General features: G+C 46.9%; 1 protein-coding gene across 3 annotated transcripts in view; it reads right to left on the bottom strand.

Moving 5' to 3' along the window:
* The window catches only part of PLS3 (plastin 3), a 50,560-nt gene extending 34,651 nt beyond the window's left edge, over positions 1–15,909 (bottom strand). The window contains exons 1-2 of one of the 3 annotated variants that reach the window (XM_048076121.2): positions 15,759–15,909; positions 10,052–10,198 (exon numbers count right to left, since the gene is read on the bottom strand). The gene's annotated coding sequence lies outside the window, so the exon portion shown is untranslated. The remainder of the gene's footprint in view (positions 1–10,051; positions 10,199–15,758) is intronic. The other 2 variants (XM_048076127.2, XM_067005315.1) reach the window with 2 other exon arrangements.
* Positions 15,910–19,530: the final 3,621 nt, after the last annotated feature.

Genomic DNA, 19,530 nt, shown 5'->3' with positions numbered 1-19,530 from the left:
CCCTTCAATTGCAGGGAGGTGCTGACACACCGGGGACAGGATCCCTCCAGCGCATCGTTGCGCAAGGACGCGTCTCCTCCCCGGCTCCAGCTGCCAAGTTTCGCTGGGAGGCCACTAACACGTATTCGCCCTCCAGAGGTTACTCAGACAGAGCTGCAGGAGCAGCCGCTGCCTGCCAGGTGATGAGGCAACAGAGAGAGTAGCCCAGGAGTCACCTCTCCCCTCTCTCCTCCTCTCCCCTCATCCCCTGCCCTGTTAATGCCCTGGGGAAGGAAGGAATGGTGCCACGTGGTGGCCTTCGGCTACAGCAGGGTAGGTGACCCCACAGCTCTCGCCAGCAAGCACCACCACCTGCTCCTGGACACCAGGCTCTCCAGCCCCCTCCAGAAGAACCCTTTTCTAGCCCTAGCCAGCAATGCCAGGAGATGCTATGATAATACTGGAAACTATACGAGAACCGCCAACCACTTCTGGGGAAGTGTTTTGAACGAGGGCACCTCCACCTCCTGCTTCAAAAAGCAGTTTGCTGGGCTCCGCTCTGCCCTCCAGCCAGGTGCTGTAGGACATGGTGCACCCCCCTTCCCAGCACCTCTATGTTACACCAGTCCAGCAGAGCATTAACACCCACTGACGGCCCCTTCTGCGCTGCCGTGGCCCCCACACACGCCCACCCAGCGATGCTGCACCCGCCGCCCCTGCTCTCGCCACCCTGCAGGCCTCCAGGAGCAGCAAACACAGCTCAGCCTCCTGCCCCAGCCTGGCCCTCGCCTGCTCTGGTGCTGTAGGGGAGTGGTGTGAGCTGGGGAAACAGGAGGACAAGTAACAAGTGACAGGAAAGGCCAGGATTATTTAAGAGAAACTTTTCAGCCTCAGTCACCTGCCCTGCAGCAGTACACTCACACATCTTGCATTCTTTGTCTTTTTTACCACTGAACAGCTGCTCAGCATACCAAGCATTTTCAAGAGCATCCCCCTCCTTCGAAAGAGAGGGAGGAGAAAGGGCAAAAAGAGTAACTAGTTGGAAGAGGAGCCACGTAACCTATATAGTTTATTCTGTCAAACAGAAAACACCACTCTTTGCAAGTCAGGGGGGTTTAGAGAGCAAAGTTGATGGTCAGCCACCTTCTCATTTGGACTGGGACCAGTGACCATTTACTAAGCACCAGACTCTCCCCTCCCACAGTTCTGTCCACTCTCTTTAAAGACAAAGATTTTAATGAAGTTATGCACAAATGGACAGAAGCACTCTCTCCTGTGCTTTTTAAACACAAACAGGTTTTATGCACTTCTTGCCTTCACCTTCAGACGCTGACCAACTGCAAAGTACATTCCATCAAGTAAACATCTGTAGAAGGATTTGACAACCAAGGAGCAAGTATTTGACCTTAACTCTTCAATTTATTAGTCTCTTTAAAGAAAGAAAATCTGTCTTTGCGAGATTTCCCACTTAAAAGCTTTCTGAGCTACTCTTTCAACAAGCCTGTCACCAGGAAGAAAGCAAGACATTAGTCAGGCTCATGCTTATTTAATAAAAACCTGCATATGCAGTAGGGTCTGAAAGTTTGTCTGTATTTTTAAAATGCTTGCAAACTAGAGTGTGATTTTGCAGCGTAAAGCAAATCTGAGGACTTGCCCAATCTACCCTGTGCTCCAGCAGAGCTCAGCACGCTAATTAACTAACTAGCTCTTCACGGCTTAGAGCAGGGGGGCATGCAATCACCAGAGAAGTCAGCAAGTATGCCCAGAACACTGTGGAAAGGATATCTCATGTCTTACTATTTCATAAGGAAATCAGAGGCTCCACTGATGTCAGCTTCAGGAAATGAGCCACAAGCAGATGATGCCGGAAGCAGGCTTTATTTAGTACTGAGTCACCCACTTTATTAAATTCTAAAGACAGAGGTGGGTGTGGAGAGGGGATACATGGAGGGAGAAAAAAAAAAGAATGAGTTATTCCCTTGAGATCATGGGCAACAGGGAGTACAGGGTTTTGTTTTGTTTGTAAAACGAGAGACTACAGATGAGCTGGGAACACTTTCTGCACTGTCACTGCAAAAAGTTTCTCCAACCTGCTGCGTTTCACAGGCAGAAGCCAACACCCACTAAATTGCAGGGGTGGGTGGTACCGTCGGTCCCACAGGCCTGAGCAGGGGCACCTTCCCATCCTTTCTGCAACACCTTCTTTGAGCCAGAGCAGAGGCAAGAGAAAGGAACCTGGAGCGGAGAATCTTTTTAAGCCAGTGTTGCACCTCCACCTGACCCACCACAAAGCGCGCCTTGCACCTGTCACGGGTTGTAATAAATGGGCTCCAATGAGAAGTTTTTTTCTTTGGGTGATTACAATGGCATGAGATGAAGGCTGCTGAGGACTGAAGCATGCAGAGAGGAGGAGACCTGGACGCAGCAGAACTACAGCCAAGCAGGGCAGGCATCAGTGCGTGCTGCCATCCACTGGCCACCATGCCCACCCCCTCCTCAGTCCCAGCTCGCTGTGGGGTCAGCACATGGAGGGACGGGACGAGCAGAGAGGGACCAGCCCCGCACTGTGCCCCAGCTCAGCCACACCATGGACCAAGCCGCTGCAGAAAGGAAAAGGACACGGAGGCAAGTGGTCTGCCAGGAGGGTCCTGCAGGCACAAACATCTCTCAGTTGAAATGCCAGGGCTGCCCATCCTTTATGTGGCTCAGACATTCCTCTGCTCACCTAAAGAGGGTCCTGAAGAATATCCACAGTAAGTCACTATTCAAAAAAACAATGTTTTACACTGGAATCACACTGTTACAGAACACACACAACTGCCCAAACAGAGGGTTTCTAAACAGAAGAGCTGTTCTGATCCCTTTTCTGACAACGCCCAATTTAGTCACATTTACAATTGAGACATACGAAGTGTCCACATGAAGTTTATTCCATGAGGATACAATCCGAGTCACTTCGCAAAATCTGCAATGTAATAGAAGTGTAGCTCTTTATACTGGGGTCTTCCGACATGCAGAAAAAAAGGAACTTTTAAAAAATACAAAGGAAAAGTTTTTTTTCTGCAGATGGAACCACAATATAAACTGCAGGAGTACAGATTTGTTCACAAGAAGTTAACGCAAGTCTGACATAAGCCTTGCTACCTCCCATCAGTAATGAACATTGCACAGTCTGAGTGGCAGCAGCGTCTCTGTAAACTTTCCAGCTACTCAGACCAGGCTTTTCCAAAGAGAGTACCCACTTATCTAACACTCATTTTGATTTGAGAAGCCTACAGCAAACGAGCCATCTCTAATGCCAAGCAGAACCAGCAGCTTGTCTACAGAAACAGCTCATTAGGCTACTAAGCAGAAAGTAAATTGGTATAATCTTCAAAATAAGATTACAACAGCAAAAAGGATGTGGCTCTCAAAATAAATCTGTGGACTGTAGCAAGCCTGGCAATTACGCAGAACCAGAGGTCAGGAACTGCGTAACATCTTCCACCTATACGTGAGATGAGGTTACACCACTTTGGTCACAGCCTGCTCGGACCAGTAAGCAGAATTTTGGTCAGCTGTTGACCACTGTCCAGACCAGCCTGCTGCAGAACGATCCTGGCTAGCAGTGGGGCTGTGGGAGACAGCCACCGGGTGGCTCTTCAGTCCCACACAACTCATCTGCGGGTCACCTACCACCATTAAAAAGGTTTCACCACTGGGGAGTCAGGGCAGTGGTGGTGCAGTCACAGATCAGTCTGGGAAGCAGTCACACGCCCAGCCCAGCCCACCAGGACCTTTAAGGAGACACTGGTATCTCACCCAGGCATCCTGCCAGGTGCTGGAGGTAGCCAAGAGCCATGAGACTTGAAGATTTTGGCACATGGCTCATTCTGTTGTGCAAGTGGGCCTATGAATTCAGCTGCGCTGGACAAGTCCAGAACCTCATCTCAAGGGACCTTGAAGCTTTTCCTGGTATTTAGCTTGAGGCTAGATTTGTTGGCTTCCCCTAGAACTGTTCCTTTTATCTCAGACCTCACAGAAAATTTTCTGTAGGATGGATCTGCTGGACAGGCCAACTCCAGCAGCTCCTACAGCCATTGCACTCTGTTCAGACGTGTAGAAAGTTGAGTGTGCTAGATTGCCACTCACACATACAGTGCAAGTTGTCACTCATAGCCTTCAGGTCCCTAGACTGCTATCTTCACCATACAGCTCGTTATGCTGTTAATTAGTAAGCTGCCTCATGTTTTCCAGCCCACAAAAAAAAAGCTACTGGTAGCAGGCTGACCTCTGTCCTGTGAAGCTGTTCTTTGCTTTGACCGCAGGTTTCTTACACTCTGAAGTCTACTACTACCGCTGCTGCTGAGTTTAATATTTTATGAATTACAGTGGAAAAAACCCTCATCTTTCCAAGTTAAAAAAATCTACAGATCTCCCACAAAGCCAAGTCTAAGCAAGGCGTGCTATTTGACAGAAGGCACGAAGCAACTGTGCAGCTCAGGCAGGACGTGTGAGCAGTAACACCACAAGGTACAGCAGATTAGACCAAAGAGATCCAAATGCTAATCCAGAATATTATCTGCGAAAGCGACCGACACGTGAAACAGCAACGCACAGCTAAGTGCCAAGTTGTTTTCAACCCAACGCACAAAGCCTTAATCGCTATCATGAATTATTGACCAGTGCCAGTCATAAAGACTCTTACATAACAGGGGGTTTCAAGGCCATTAGTACAGGGTTGAATCTCACTCCATTTCATGGCTTTCCAAGAACTTTTAATATAGACTTTCAGAAGGCAGGGAGCAAAGAGACTAAAACTATCCTATATAATCCATAAGAAGGTTATATATCCCTTGGGGGAGGGAGGCAAAAAATGCTGTGCCACTAGCGACGGCTCTAAACAGGGGCAAAGTAGGCTGGGTGCTGCTGTAACCACCCACCCCGGAAAGCTACATAACTCCCAAGAGCTTCTTAGCCGGGCAGAGGCAATGTAAGTTTTTCAGTTTTTCAGCAAGTAGTCTGACTACGCTGCCTTTGCTAGAGCATTTGGTTTATATTAAACAGTGGCAAGAGACCAGCTGGAAATTAGCTCCACGAGAATGTTACAAAGGGGTAGGCAGCAGCAGGGCAGAGGCAGGATTGCACTGGAACCTCCCGTCCATGTCCCCGAAGAAAGCTTAGTCCCAGTCTTGGCCAAACAGAGCAGAAAGGAACAGGCTAAAGTTTAGGTCAGACAGACATTTGGGACACTTACACAAAATACTTGCAGTTTTCAGAAGGCCCAGTTTCCCCTTTCTCCTCTGTGGAAAGGTGAGTTTTACCTAAACAAAGACTCAAGCTTGGTCATTACTTCTAGTAGCACACGAAGACTGGAATACATTTGTAGCTGTATTTCCATTTGTTCTCTACTGACCTCCTTCAAAGCGTTGCTATCACAGAAAAAAAATCTTAAAGACAGGGCAAACCTCCTCCCTTGCCTGTCTGCACAATTCCAATTGTAACAGGATAACTATTTTAGGAAATGGGTAAGGTGTGTGTGTAAAGTCCTCAATCTGTTTTTGGAGGCAAAACTTTTTATGCAGAATTCAAGAAGAAAGAGCTTAATTGCAATATGGCTTTTGAACTCACTTCCCTCGTTCCTGTGACCAGCTGGAGACAAGCACCTTGTTCTATGTTGGGTCAAGGAAATATTTAACTACAGGATTTATAGTGGAATATATACTATGTATATTCCACTGCAGCCACCCAAAGCAAAAAGCAAACACTGTTTTAACTCAACAAAAACAGCAACAGACTTGAGTATCAGCCTGCTCATTAGGGTCCTGCTACAGAGGCTCTGAGGCAGGACAGCATCCAAGCCTGTCCCTGGGACGAGACTCAGCATCCTGGAATCTCAAAACCACAGCCCTGCTCCAAACCCAAACAACGCTCCACAGACCCTTCCTGGCTGATTATCAGGAAGGAACATAAGATTGCAATGGCAGCGTAAACAAGGACCCAGGATTTATGATCTTTCAGATGTTGTTTAGCCAATGACCCAGCTAAAACACTGCTTCATGAAGTACGAATGCCAATTTCAGGGATGGGTAGCTGGAATTCAAGTTTCCACTTGGTTAGTGCTGTTTCGGAAATGCTGAAAGCCTCGGTGCTCGCCCAGCAGTTTCCCCTGCTGGGAGGGGCTGCCCTGAGCTCTCCCAGCAAAAGCAGGGCAGCAACTGGGACTCATTTCACCACTCTGTCAACACAAACAGCATCGCTTGTGGCCAATATTCCTGCCACTAACGTACCAGTGTTACATGGGACTTCCAGCATGCAGAAGCAGGATCACACCTCATCTTATCAACTCCTGCAACACCAAGCTACAAAGGTGTTATAAGGGCATACAGAAAAGCAGGATTGTAGCTGCAATTTGCAGATTCCATCACAATAGGCACAGAAGAACACGCAAGGGACACACAGGTAACAGTGCAACCTTGTTCCACAAATACTACGCTTCACCTTTCATCTAATCCAGAAGTGGAGCAAATTTGTTATACCAGGTCTTCAACTTACATTTTAAACATCTTGGGCATTCAACTCTGGAGAGCCCTAAATTAATCCCTAACACATTGGCAAAAATCTGTCCCACATATATAAATTTGAGTGCAGAATCACATGCCTTCCTATTCTCCTTCTACCATCAAAATACTTTTCATATGTCGATCTTAAAAAAAGGGAGAACAAAGGAGATTTTCCTTAAGCTTTGTTTCCCGCCGCTTCAATGAGATGCTATAATTCCAGTAGGAATCCAGAGGACTTCCCTAGAGCTCTGCAATTAATTACCTTCTTCTAGCAGGACAGCCTCCCCATCATCTGGAGCCAAGGCGAAAGAAGCAGTTCTGTCAAATAAAACGGGCAGGAGCCCCACAAACAGGCCCCAGGGCAAGCGAAGGATTACCTACTGCATGCCAGAGCCAAGCATACCCTGGCTGCTGCACTGGTGTCCACTGACACCTCCTGCAAAAGCACAGCATCTCCCCAAATTGCAGCCTCATCCAGCACCTGGTGTTGGAAGAACTGGTACAGAGCAGCAGCACTTCTGACGTCACTCTGCCTGTCTCAAAGACATCACAGATCAGACTTTCTTCTTTATGCTTTTTCTCCTGGTATTTTGCAGGTTTTCCTTGTCTTGACCTGCCTCTGCAGTGAGCAACTGCTCATGTTGCCTCATTTAAGTTCCTGTACTTATATAATTTTAAAAGCAGCTTAGCTAACATTCTTTTCAAGGAAAAAAAAAAACAACTCAGTTCCCTTCAGCACAAAAATGTCTAGTAAAGAAATAACTGCAGGAGTCAGTTTTTCCACTTTAAGTATTTGAGATGTGAACTAATAGCCCCTTGACTCTCAGCTAAAGTAAAAACATGCGACTAAGTTAGACAAAAGCTGAAGGCTCTGTCCCTAGACTCTGGGAGGAAAAAAAGAAAAAATCCTCCTACTGCCCTTCTTCAGTCAGTTTCATGACTGTTTACAAAGGTTTTTGTAAACGAGACAATATTTCCCATCTTGAAGTTTTGTTGGGTTTTTTTTTTTTTAAATACAGTCTAGCCTAGATTAGAAGAACCAGAAACAGAACAGGCCAAGGCGGAGTCCACAGAAAATTGAAGAGAAAAAGGCATTTCAGAGAGACGTTTGATCATCAAGGTCACGTAAACCATTCCAGGCCCATGAAGCATGCTAGTCAGAAATAGCCGTGAAACAGGCACCACACAGGGGCTCCCTGCCCTCCTCCCATCTCTGTTCTTCCCTCATGCTCCCTGCTCACTTATTTATCCAAAACACCTGTCAGGGCTCAGGACCAAGCTGGAGGCTTTCATGGACAGGGGCTTCCAGCCCCACATCCCGCAGGCACTGCATGCCACTGTCTCCAGCAGGGGACAGCGAGTGGCTGGCACTATTACCGCTCTGTGAAACAACTTGCTGCCTCCTCCTAAGCCTGGCCAACAACGGAAAACAGCATGAAACAAGGCAAGAAGTCAACGGTTGAGATTTACTAGACAGAGAACTGATGCCCAAAGCAAGGAGACACTCGGCCCTTCCCTCTGCTGTCCCAGGGCCAACCACTCCCACCTGCCCAAGAAGCCTTGGCTTTTCTAACACGTGGCAGAGGGCATGAGATGGGCACATCAGGCACTGGTCAACCTCCTGCTCTTAATGGCTGTTTCCCCACGTTTTTTTTCCCCTTTTCTAAGAGGAGGGAAGAGGGAGCAGACAGTCAGGACAGCACGGGAGGCTACAGGGCAGAAGCAGTCTGTGAGCCCTTGTAATTCTCTTGAGCTGGGGCACACCTAAACTGGCAGCCTAATGCCAGAGAAGCCCCAAAACACTGCTGCTGTTCTTGCTGGGCATCAAAATGCTGGTCAACATGAACAAAGGAAGGTAAGAGGTTGTGCTTTGGGACCGGGATTGCTATCTCCCACTGAATGCACGGCCCCCAGCCAAGTGAGCGGCATAAATGCCCTTTCTCACCTAACTCCCTGCCAAGTTCATACGAGCAGGCAGCACTGCACTTTGCTCTGTGAAAGCACCTCCCCATCCAGGAGACTCTTCCAGCCGCGCTCTCCTTCCAGAGAGGAGAGCCTCAGGGTCCTCCTGCCACCCATGAAACACCTTGCTACCAGACTAAGACGTTTCCATCTCAGGTAATGAAGCACAATAACTTCTGCCAGAGTTTTTTTCACAACTGCCTAAGCTGAGGTAGGCATTTAAGGAAGAAAAAAAGCCCTTGACTGCTTCCTGCATCTGTGGCTCAGCAGTGCAGCATCTATTCCACCCATCTAGCCAACCATCTTCACTAACAAGAGTGGACCAGGAGCTCTTTCCAGGCCACCAGACCGCAGAGTCCGTGGTCACCAGCCTACAGCTTTCAACTCTTTCAGTTTGTGCAAGAAGCATGGCTAGAACTTGACTCAATCTCTGCAATAGCCACATGGGCAGAAGACACCTGGCTGTGCACCTTCCTGACACAGGTCACCATAACACTTTCTGGTGTGCTAGCAACAGATTTTCTGAGCCATTTTGCAGCTGAAAGGCTCCCCATGCCAGCATCCCAGAAGCCAAGACATGAACGTGTTGTACACAGTTTTCAGTTTGCTGAAAAGAAAGGCTATTTTTAATCCAAGCCCATGTCGGGTGGGGCTCAGTCTCCAACCAGGCCAAAAAGCCACTATAACCCACAAGACCAACCTCTGGCAGCCTTTGTTTGCAGGCTGATGCCTGTTCTATTTTGGGGAGGAATTTAGAATAAAAAGATATATAAATTAAAAAAACAAAGGTGGCTATGAAAAGTGAATAGAGGGAAGGGCCAGACTTATCCTGTGTATTTTAAGTCTAAAGAACAAGGCTGTAAAAGAACATAAATCAGAATTACTTTATTTTCTATTTCTGAAAGCAGTTTACAAATTACCATTTAAAACATGGGCAGGGAACAAAAGAGTGCAGCCCTGCATTATTTTCTACAGGAGGAAGAGTCAACCTGTGGCTCCTTGCACGGCAGTGAGAGCCTTGGGAGAATGCGACAGGGAAGCAGTCTCCAGCCACCTACATACAACCAGGATCCCAAACAAGACTTTCTATTTCTGACAACAGTGCAACAGCTGTTGGGACACCAACTTTTTTTCTGACGTTAGGATTGCAAAAAAAAATGGCAATACAGAGTCATCAAAGTGGCCCGGGGTTTGGAAAATAATAGAAGTTTTGTTTACTTAGAGTTTACGGCCAACAGGCAACCCATCAAGAGCAGAGATGTTTCATATGCTCTCAGTACCTAAATGAGAGCAAAATCACATGGACCTCCTACATAAACAGACCACTAGGTTTTACTTGTTACAGGCACCGTCCCAACAACTCCTTTAGGTAAAGGCATTCAACCCAGTTTGACACAGACATGTATTTTACCATGTCATTCCCACCTTCCTTGCAGTACAACAGATGACAGCACCAACTACCTGGTCTCTCACTTCCCATCACAAAGTGTCCTACGTGATCAGGGAAACAGTGAATGACACACCAAACTGTTTTCAGCTTTAAAAGAAACAAACAAAATAAAGCTTACTTCAAAACATCAGAAATTAGGCCTCCCGCAGAGAGACTACACCTTATCTTCTCCTGAAGATCACAGTAGTATCCTCTCTTCACAGCTATGCAGGGACTCCCAGGAGCATCTGTGAGCTGTCAGTCTTTTTACAGGAACAAAAACCTACTGAAGAGGCAGGAGAAACAGCTGTAAGCATTTCAAAGGAGGAAATGAGACAAGGAGGCTGGTTAGAAGCATATGGCCCATATGGATTGACGTGAGCAACCGGCCGCAGTCCTAACCAGAGCTTCACATCTCAGAGAGTCATCCTGCTTCCCACATCCTCAGCTGCATGTCAAACCAGTAATTATTTTATTTCTTCCACACCATTTCCCCAGTGTCAGTAATGCACGTGCCCTGTGGCAACAGTCATGGTGGTGCAGGAGCACATTCCACCTGGACACGGCAAACCAGAGGGCAGGGCTGCTGAAATTTAGAGGTAAGCTAACAGGAGGCAACAAGCAAAAGGGAAAGAAAGGCTTTATATAGCTCCATCTCTGCCAGTAGCAACTCCTCTGAGGACACGGGCCCCCTCTCCATCTTTACACCACCCGCAAACCCGGTGACAAAACCAGCTCTGAGCAGGCCAAGCGTTAACCCACAAAATACAGACCTGAACCACTAGCTGTTAGAGGAAGACACATGATATAATTCTTGCAAGTGGGCCAGACAGGACTTGCTTGTCATTCTTTGCATTTTTAATCTACTGCCAAAAAAGCCAACAGATTACAGGCTCCCAGGAGACCGCTGGATGCCCCAGCACCATGTCCCCAGTGCTGCACGCCTCTCCTGTTGGCAGCATCGCCGTCAACTGTGTCCTCCATGTGAAGATCTTAAATACCTCCACCACCAGTAATTCTTTGGGACCAAAGAGCATGGTATTGGCAAAGCACAGATCAGCACATCCTCTTTGCCAGCCCCACCCCCTGCCTTTGAAGAGGAGACTTCTGTTTTCCTGCTCCATCACTTCAGCAGGAAACTAGACTAAATGCTGGCATGCGTAAGCACAACCCACCCCCAAAGCATCCCACACATACCAGCACCCCGAGAGCAGACCACAACAGGGATACCTTCATTAAACCCCTTGCCATCCAATAAGCTCAAAAGAAACGGCACATCCAGACGAACACAAACCCAAATGTGTGGAGCAGAAGACACAACAGTAGCACATTCATGGGCAGCAGTCACATGGCCGACAGTGATTACAGCCTCTCACTGTCAGCTGAGCTGCCTCTGCTCAGAGCACCTCCAGGATGGTCAGTAAGCATTGCTTCTCCCAGCCACACCACCCAGAGCCCAGGTGTTTGTTACACCATCACTCAGCTGCCTTCAGACCTGAGATCACAACTCTCACCCTTCCCACCTACGCACATACCAGCAACAAGAACAGAGGCACCTCCGGGCTGGAAAGGGCTTTAATGGTGCAAGCAGGGAGAGCTGATGGTGTGTTAGAGGCTGAGCAAGTCTCTGGGACTGGCAGAGGGGGGGGACACAGGGGACAGTCTGTCCACACACCCCCACGCAGCCAGCAGTGCTGCACACTGAACTCAGCCGTGAGCTGGTCGCAGCAAACAGCCACAGCCGCGGCTGCTTGTGCAATGCTCCCATTCCCAAAGTGTCAACAGGAACATATGTGAAAAGATGCCAGCAACAGATGCCTATCTAAGGGTTTGGGGAGCCAGGGATAGGAGAGAGAACAAGGTGATATTGTGTCATTCGTTAGAGCAACCCAACAAAAAAAAAAAATTAATACATCCTTGCATCACCCTCATTGCAAAACTAAGACCAACTCTTTTTAATCTACTTGAAATGAAGAGAATGTTTTGCTCCGCACACATGTTAAGGTTATTTGATGAACTTCTTTCAAATTCAGCATTTAACTCTATCATTCACACAGACCTAGTGGTAGACATTTCTGACTTCACGTTTGGCTTTTTAACACAATTAGCAACTTTCTTTAACTGCTCAATGTCCATATTCAATAGTACCTAGTACACAAAGTTTAGTAATTAGTTCATAAACATTAACCTATCATATTGCAGCTGTTCCCAAGATGGCAAAGAACTTCTCAGTTGTAACCAATAAGTTAAAAATTAATCTGTTATTGCAGGTTGATAGATTGTCAGTCACATGTTTAAACAGCTGGCACTGAGCAGAAAGATGAGAATCTGCCTTCCCATGCTGAATTACCGCTCTAATACACATAGAGGTAAAGGTAATATGCAAAGCCCAAACGTAAGTTTCTTCTGCTGTTTATTGCTATTATGTAGCACACTGCTAAACCAAGTTGCAGCCAAATAAAACAAATTTAACCAGTCCACCTGTTTGCAAACTGTAAAGCAACAATGAGGAACATGAAGCCATACTGTTCATCATTTTCCATATGAGCTTTCTAACTCCTTTCTTGATCCAAACCATTCCCATGTCCATGCATCAGGTCAACCAACCTGCCTTGCTGCACTGCAAGTCACCATTGAAATCCATTAAACACAGCATCATAAATTGCCTCTGCTCTAGGGTGCTGCCTGAGCTGGGACTGTGCTTTATGGGGCACTACTAGAGCTACATGAAATCCAGCCTGTGACGGAATAACACAAATAGGCAAGATGCTGCCTTACTGTCACTTCCTTTGCCACAGGCAAAGCTAACAGGCCTGTACCCACAGAGGGACAAATCTCTCTACAGGATTCTGGTCTACAGCATTCGGCATTTTGAAAAGGAAAGGAGAGATGCAAGACATTATAACTTAAGAATCTGAAAAAGTTGCTGTGAGACAAATATCTAGGGTGGTGTTCCCCCCTTCCCTCCCCTCCCAAAAAAAAAGAAAAGAAAACAGAAAAACAACACAGCCTCTTCATGTTTCTGCACCTATCATTCAATGTCATACAAAACAGTTTACCAAGAACACAGATAGGGTGTACTTGGTCAACTGCACCAAGTGAACTACTACCATCCAACCACCAACTCAGAGGCTAAACGAGGCTGTCTTTGGTGACCCAGGTTACTTACTACTTATCATTACCACCAATTTAATAAGGAATTGGATTAAGATACTATATAGGGAAAGAAATATCACAGGCACTCCCTCCCCAATATCACCATCAACCACGTAAAAAAGAAAGCATTTCTCTTCTCTCAATGTAGTAAGCTATCCACATTAGCAGAAAATGCACCCAAACGCACTGATGCTCCACATGGAGAACTTGCAGTTTTACTACACAAGTTTAATTATAGAAGTGCGTACTTAGATCACTTGCAGCTAAGCACATTACTGTCCCTAACATCCTTTATGACCAATGATTAAAAGAAGCAATTCTCATTCACTTCTTGAAATCATAACAGTTGTGTTTCCATTTCTCTGAAGCAAGTTAAGTTGCTGCACAGGAGCCAAGTAAACACAGGAAAGAGTTACTAGATCTCGCATGAGTGGATGTGGCATCAAACCCATTTAACAAGGCTGCAATTCCTTCACTCGCCATCTTAATCTCACAACAATTGAAACCCAGAGCAGAGAATTCAGTAAAGGAGCCCCAGGGGAAGGAGTTTCTCTGCATTTATCCCAAATCCAAGCATCTATCAGACAAATACCTAATGAAGTCTTCAGTCCCCAGAGCCCTCCCCACTGTGAAACTAATCTAGACAAAACTAGTAAATAGGTTTCTAGAGTTCTGGGCATTCTTTAATCTGGGGAGGTATTTGCATTCTTTATAGGAGGGAAAACTTTTGTCAGATGAGCTTTGATAAGAGAACAAAGACACTGGTTAAGCGCAGTTCTTTATATCTAGCACTGAATAACTCAATTTAATAATCACATTATGATCTCTTAACACAGACAAAGAATGAGTAATTCATCTTTCACAGAGAATTCTTTCAAAGGACCTCAGTTACAACTAAGCAACATCCTCAAATTGTTAAACTTTTGGCAAGATTAATGGGCAGCGATAAGAGCAGCATTTCAAAAAGATATCTCTTAGCAAGTTATTCTCAAGTATATTTTTCCAAAAAGTATTCAAATGCAAACCAGCAGATCTTAAATTTAAGCTCTCCATGGGCACACCCCACACTGAAATCCATCAAACTCCCCTGGGGCTGAAATCAGCTACAGAAGACTGCGCCCAGGGGATTCGCCTTGTGTCTGCTAATCCCCCAGAAACACTGCTCACCACTGACAAACTACCAGCAGCTCCTCTTTGAACACGGTTTCTTTTCAAAACAGATTGAATTTCTATACATTATTATGAACAGCACTAACATATGTTGATCTCTGTAACTATTCCCTCTTTATATCCAGGTTCCATCTGTTGTCTTTAAAGTTACTTTGCGTAAGTCTCCCAGCATTAAGGAGTTTTTCTTCTCAGGTTACCAGGCTCACTTGAGGCGTCACAAGTGTTACTGGTTGAACAATGGCTCCAAGTTCTCATGCAAAAGCAATTTATCTGAGATATCTATTATCTTTTATAGTCTCTTCTACAGACTGACCAAAAACAGGAAGCCCAGCTCTAGTTTGCACACAGGCATTCCACTGGGATTGTGTAACAGCAATAACAACCTCCAGGCTGATTCAATGGCATTTGCTCAGAGCTATACTAACAGCTCTCCTGAAAAGGAAAAAAAAAAAAAAAAAAAAAAAAAAGAAGAAAAAGGGAGTCCAAGTGATGCCTTGCTCGAAGGTACGAATGTTACTACGGAGTGCACGCAGCCTCTCCCAGGGAATGATTACTATTAACTGGAGACTGGATTCCCTTCCACGTGTCTCACCACTATTTTCACTCAGATAAAAATGTAAAACTTGCTCTGGGGCACAGTCATGCCTGTGGAGCCTGCTACCTCTACTAGCATCAGGGCTTGATGCTATTACAGCCGGTGCCAGGCTGCTCCAGCCTCCCCTGTGCAGAGGAGAGCCTCCAGCTTCGCCTCCTGAGGATTTCCCCGCTGCTCCCCTTCCCTCCCCAGCCTCCCAACAAGAAGCCATTGTCCGGGGGAGCACGGGGACACTTCCTCTCCCAGTCCCAATTAGAGATGTACAAAAATAAACCCACACGCCTGCCCCACCGCTCCGCTTTATTCCACCCCCCCTCCGCTCAGACGGGAAGCCGGCTCCAGTTTCCTCGCCATTTCTGCCGCGCTATCCTGCGCAAGAGACCGAAGTTAAACGCCGGCTGCATCCCCCTTTTGCGTCCTGCTCTGCGGGACCCCGCAGCGGGGAGCGGGAGCGGCTCACCCCAAAACCTCAAGTTTTGGCAGAGGCCGGGCCCCGGCGGCTCCCCCCCGCTCGGCACTGCCCCGGGCCCGGCCACGCCGCGGCCGGGAGACCGCTACGGGCGGCCGGGGGCAGCGCATCCCGGCTCGGCCCGGGGGCGAAGTTTGCCGTGGGGACGAACGGGACGAGCTGCACCCCCCCCCCCCCCCCCGCCGCCGCCGCGGGGCTGGAAGGGGCGGACGGACCCGCACCGCGCCCGGGGCTCCGGCCGGGGCCGCCCCCATTGTCCCGGGAGCGCAGCGGGGCGGCGGGAGGGGAAGGGAAAGGAAGGGAAAAAGAAGGGACGAGAAGGGCCGGTGGGAGCCTCCCGCCCCGCCGCTGCTGGCAGGATGCTCCGCCCGGGCTGGCGCTCCTCCGGGGGGGGGCGAGAGCCAGCAACTTTCCGCAAGTTGGAGCCGCGCTGGGAGAGCTGCCGAGAGCACTCACCGCCGAGCCGAGCCGTGCCGTGCCGTGCTGCCCCGTGCCGAGCCGAGCCGTGCCGTGCCTCAACCCCGCTGCCCGCGCTCGGCTCGCCCCGGCCCCGCCGCCCCGGCCGGATTGGGCCGTGCTGCTGCACATCACGTTGGCCCAGCGCGGCGATTAGGCGTCGGGAGAGTCACTCAGGGCGGGGAGGAGCTGCCTTGCCCTGCCCTGCCCTGCCCTGCTCCCCACTACACGCATCCCTCGTGTCCTGCGTGCCCGCCCGCTCCTGCCCCGTAAGCCTCCCCGCTCCGTGCAGCCACGCATCCCGCTCCCACGCGCGCATTGCCCCGCTCCCGTAAGCTTTCCTCGTTCCTCCCCTGCGTGCGTCTCCGCAAGCTGGCATGCCTTCTGCCTACAAGCATCCCTGCCCCTTCCAGTGCATGCACCCCTCCTTCCGTACGCGGGCTCCCCTTGCAGTCTCACCTTCTCTGTCCAGAGCGAGCACCCGGCCGGTGCTGAGGATGCTGGTGCTAAGGATGCAGGTGGGCACACCGGGGGCCAACCCGGAGACTGGCTCCTACAAAAAGCGTGAGGGTGCGGGGGTGCCTGAATCCTTGCACCCTGAGCTCTGTGCTCCGGGGCAGGGGGCATTGCCACAGCCCTGCCGTGCCCTTGCCTCCAGCTGTCCGATTTGGGATAGGTGGCCTCATCTCTGTCCTAATTTCTACATCTGCTGCACAAAGATTCACACCGAAAATTGCTAGAAGGGCTCTGGAAGCCAAGGGCCTTAGAGACACTTTTGCGCAGAAGTGGTGGAGAACAGAAGTTAATACAAACGAGAATCCTTGAACTAAGAAAGGAAAAGCAAAAACCATCTCTGGGAGGAAGGAGGTGAACAGAGAGAACGAGCCAGGGGTCCAGGGGTGTATCACTGAGTTGGGCCAGAAAGCTGCATCTCAAATGAAGGACCTCATGCTTCCCAGCATGGTGTGCCACCAGCCCGACACTACCACTTCCACTGGGCTCAGCAGAAAATGTGGGTTGAAGTTTGAATGCTTCTGGTTTTAGGAGAAAAGCAGATATGCTTTCAGGCACACAAGACCCTTTTCAGGTCAGAAAGGCAAATCATGTCTGTGCCCAGAGGTGAGAACAGCACAAAGTAAAAAAATCAGACATAAAACAGCAACATTAATGCAAGGTGTTAAGTCTTCTATAACACAATAGCACGTCCCATTTTTTGTGTTTGTTTAACTATTTTCCACCACTGTGAGAAAATTAAACTTGCAGAAAGGTGACAGCAACCTAACAAACTATAATTAGATCTGTCGCACACCAACATAAGATCATTCTTCCTCTTATATTCAAAAATTAAATATATGTAGGACATACTTAGCTAGAACTGCCCAACAAAAAACATTGTAATGAATATTTATGTATGTTACCAATGTTACAGGTGCACATTTCCATATCTGAAATGCATAGTCACACATTATGAATTATTTACAGAAAGACTGTCAGTCTAATCATTACAGAATAAAGAAAAACACATTTCATTGTCAAAACCATCAGAAAAAGCTGTTTTCTAGTTAATTTTCCAAAGCTACAAAATGAAAAGACCTCACAGAGTGGTTCCACATGATGGAAGCGACATGGTTCACAGTGGGAGTTTCCACTCCGCATTAGCAGGAGCGGCTTCCTGAGAAGAATCAGACCCTCTTCCCCTTGTCCTTTTATTTTCCTTGTATATCTGAATTTCTCATTGGATGTCAGAAGCTTGTACATATTCATCAGTTTATTAGACTAGCTCTCAGGAGATAAGAGTAGTAATTTTATACTGGTTTAAAGGATTAGTTCTATTTTACGCTCTATGGTGGGAGTCCTATGTTCATATTAGGCAAATGGTTCATATTGCACTACCACACAACAGAACTGTGTATATTTTTGATTCTGATTATGAATTTTGGCAAAAAATACATTTCAGATTTTTGGTCAGATTTTGCTAGCATGTCAACATAAAAGAGCTAGAGACGTGAAATCATCTTTGTAGATCTTGACTATTCAGAAAATGCAGATTACACGTTTCTGTGCCCTACTTTTGTCCAAACCAGTAGTATGAAACAGGCAACTCTTTGTTCTCCAAATGAGGGAGTAAAGTATTAAATATATTGAACATTTACCAGTTGCCTCTTTTTCAGGATTTCCTCACAGCTTCATACACAGTGAAAGTTTGGCTATAGCAGACAAATCCATCCACCCCTGCTTAGTATCCTGATACAGTCATCATGGTCAGTTTATGATTTTTATTGCATACTCAATGTAGTTACTATATTCTGCGTGAGATGCCAAAATGTGTCCAGTGAAGATTCGTTTATACATAACTAGTGAATATCTTCTTTCCAAAAACAAACAAAAAAATGCACATTCTTAGGTGATTATTTATGGTTAAAAGCACTCATTAACACAGATACTAGCTTCCCTTCCTTGCAAAAGATAAACACAAGGCTTAGAAATTACTGCTTTGCGGAAATATGAACAAACTTTCTCAAAGCACCTGAGAGCATGTGGTTGAATTCTTATTTCATTACGTCCAGAGGTGAAGTAGCTGGGTGAGGAAAGGTAAAATTTTGGCAAAGGTCACAGGGGAAAACCAGTGCCCTTATGAAAAGTCCCATGGAGGTTTTAAGTGGAGACTGAAGCATGGGCTGGATCTGAAATATCAGTGTTGGCTACTGTCTGAAATAATGCTTGGGACATTTTGAAAGGCCCTTTCAAAAAGATTGCTATTTAGACAACAACAGGGAACACATTTGACCCAGTGGGACTTTCTGCACAATTGCACACCATAGAGAAGTTAGGTCCAAACAGACAGCAGGTATTTCAAACCTGATCTACGCCACAGGCTAGTTTTATTTGATATGACTTCTAAATACAGTTTCAGAGAAATATTTTTGAAGATAATATGCACTCACAGAATATTGACTTTACAAACTAATAGAATACAGGAACTCAAAAGGAAGGCAATAGGCCTTGTTTTCTTGAAAATGCAGTACTTCAGCAGATTATTGCGAATTTAACATGTATCAGAAAATGCCCTGTCTATAATGCCACAGTAGAAGGATTGCCTACTGGATTTTTGTATTGAATATTTTTAACTGTAGGGACATGAATTTCCATAGATGTTGCTTATTGTAATAATCGTCCCCAGACAGGTGAAGGGCTGACCCTGCCTCCAGTACTCCTTTGTCACTGACTCCTGAGGAAGCTGCACCAGCCCTTAACAGGCTTTGCCACTGTTAGACGGATATCAGTGTAACTCTGTGCCTACAGAATGAAGTTAAATGAATTTTAATTATGTCTGTTTAAATGTAAGCCTCTTATCTGGCAGCTTAGTAATAAATCTCCTGTACTGCTTTTCTGATGTATAAAAGTTACATCCTTGTTCTTGGCTGAGTTATTGAATAATGTGTACCTTTAGCATATAATTATGTTCACTTACGTGTGACTCTCTTAGTGAGGCAACACTCAGGTAAAGTTAGAGAGGGACTATGAGGATAAATAATGCTTGTCTTTTCAGTGGCACATCTAATTCCTTTTAGACTGACAGCTCCTGCCAATATCACTAACAAAACAAAACAAAACAAAACAAAACATATTCGGTTTGTTATACAGGAGATGGTGCTTTTTGGAAATGGTATGGAAGAAACAATACAGTCCTAAGAGATGGTGTCAAACACCGAATGGTGTGCATCTTTGCAAGTTATTCCTGATATCCCATGCATAACCTAGCTCCTTTAAG

Source organism: Anser cygnoides, chromosome 13, assembly GCF_040182565.1.
Source record: "Anser cygnoides isolate HZ-2024a breed goose chromosome 13, Taihu_goose_T2T_genome, whole genome shotgun sequence".
NCBI classification, from domain to species: Eukaryota; Metazoa; Chordata; class Aves; order Anseriformes; family Anatidae; genus Anser; species Anser cygnoides.
This window is presented reverse-complemented; position numbering and strand designations above follow the sequence as displayed.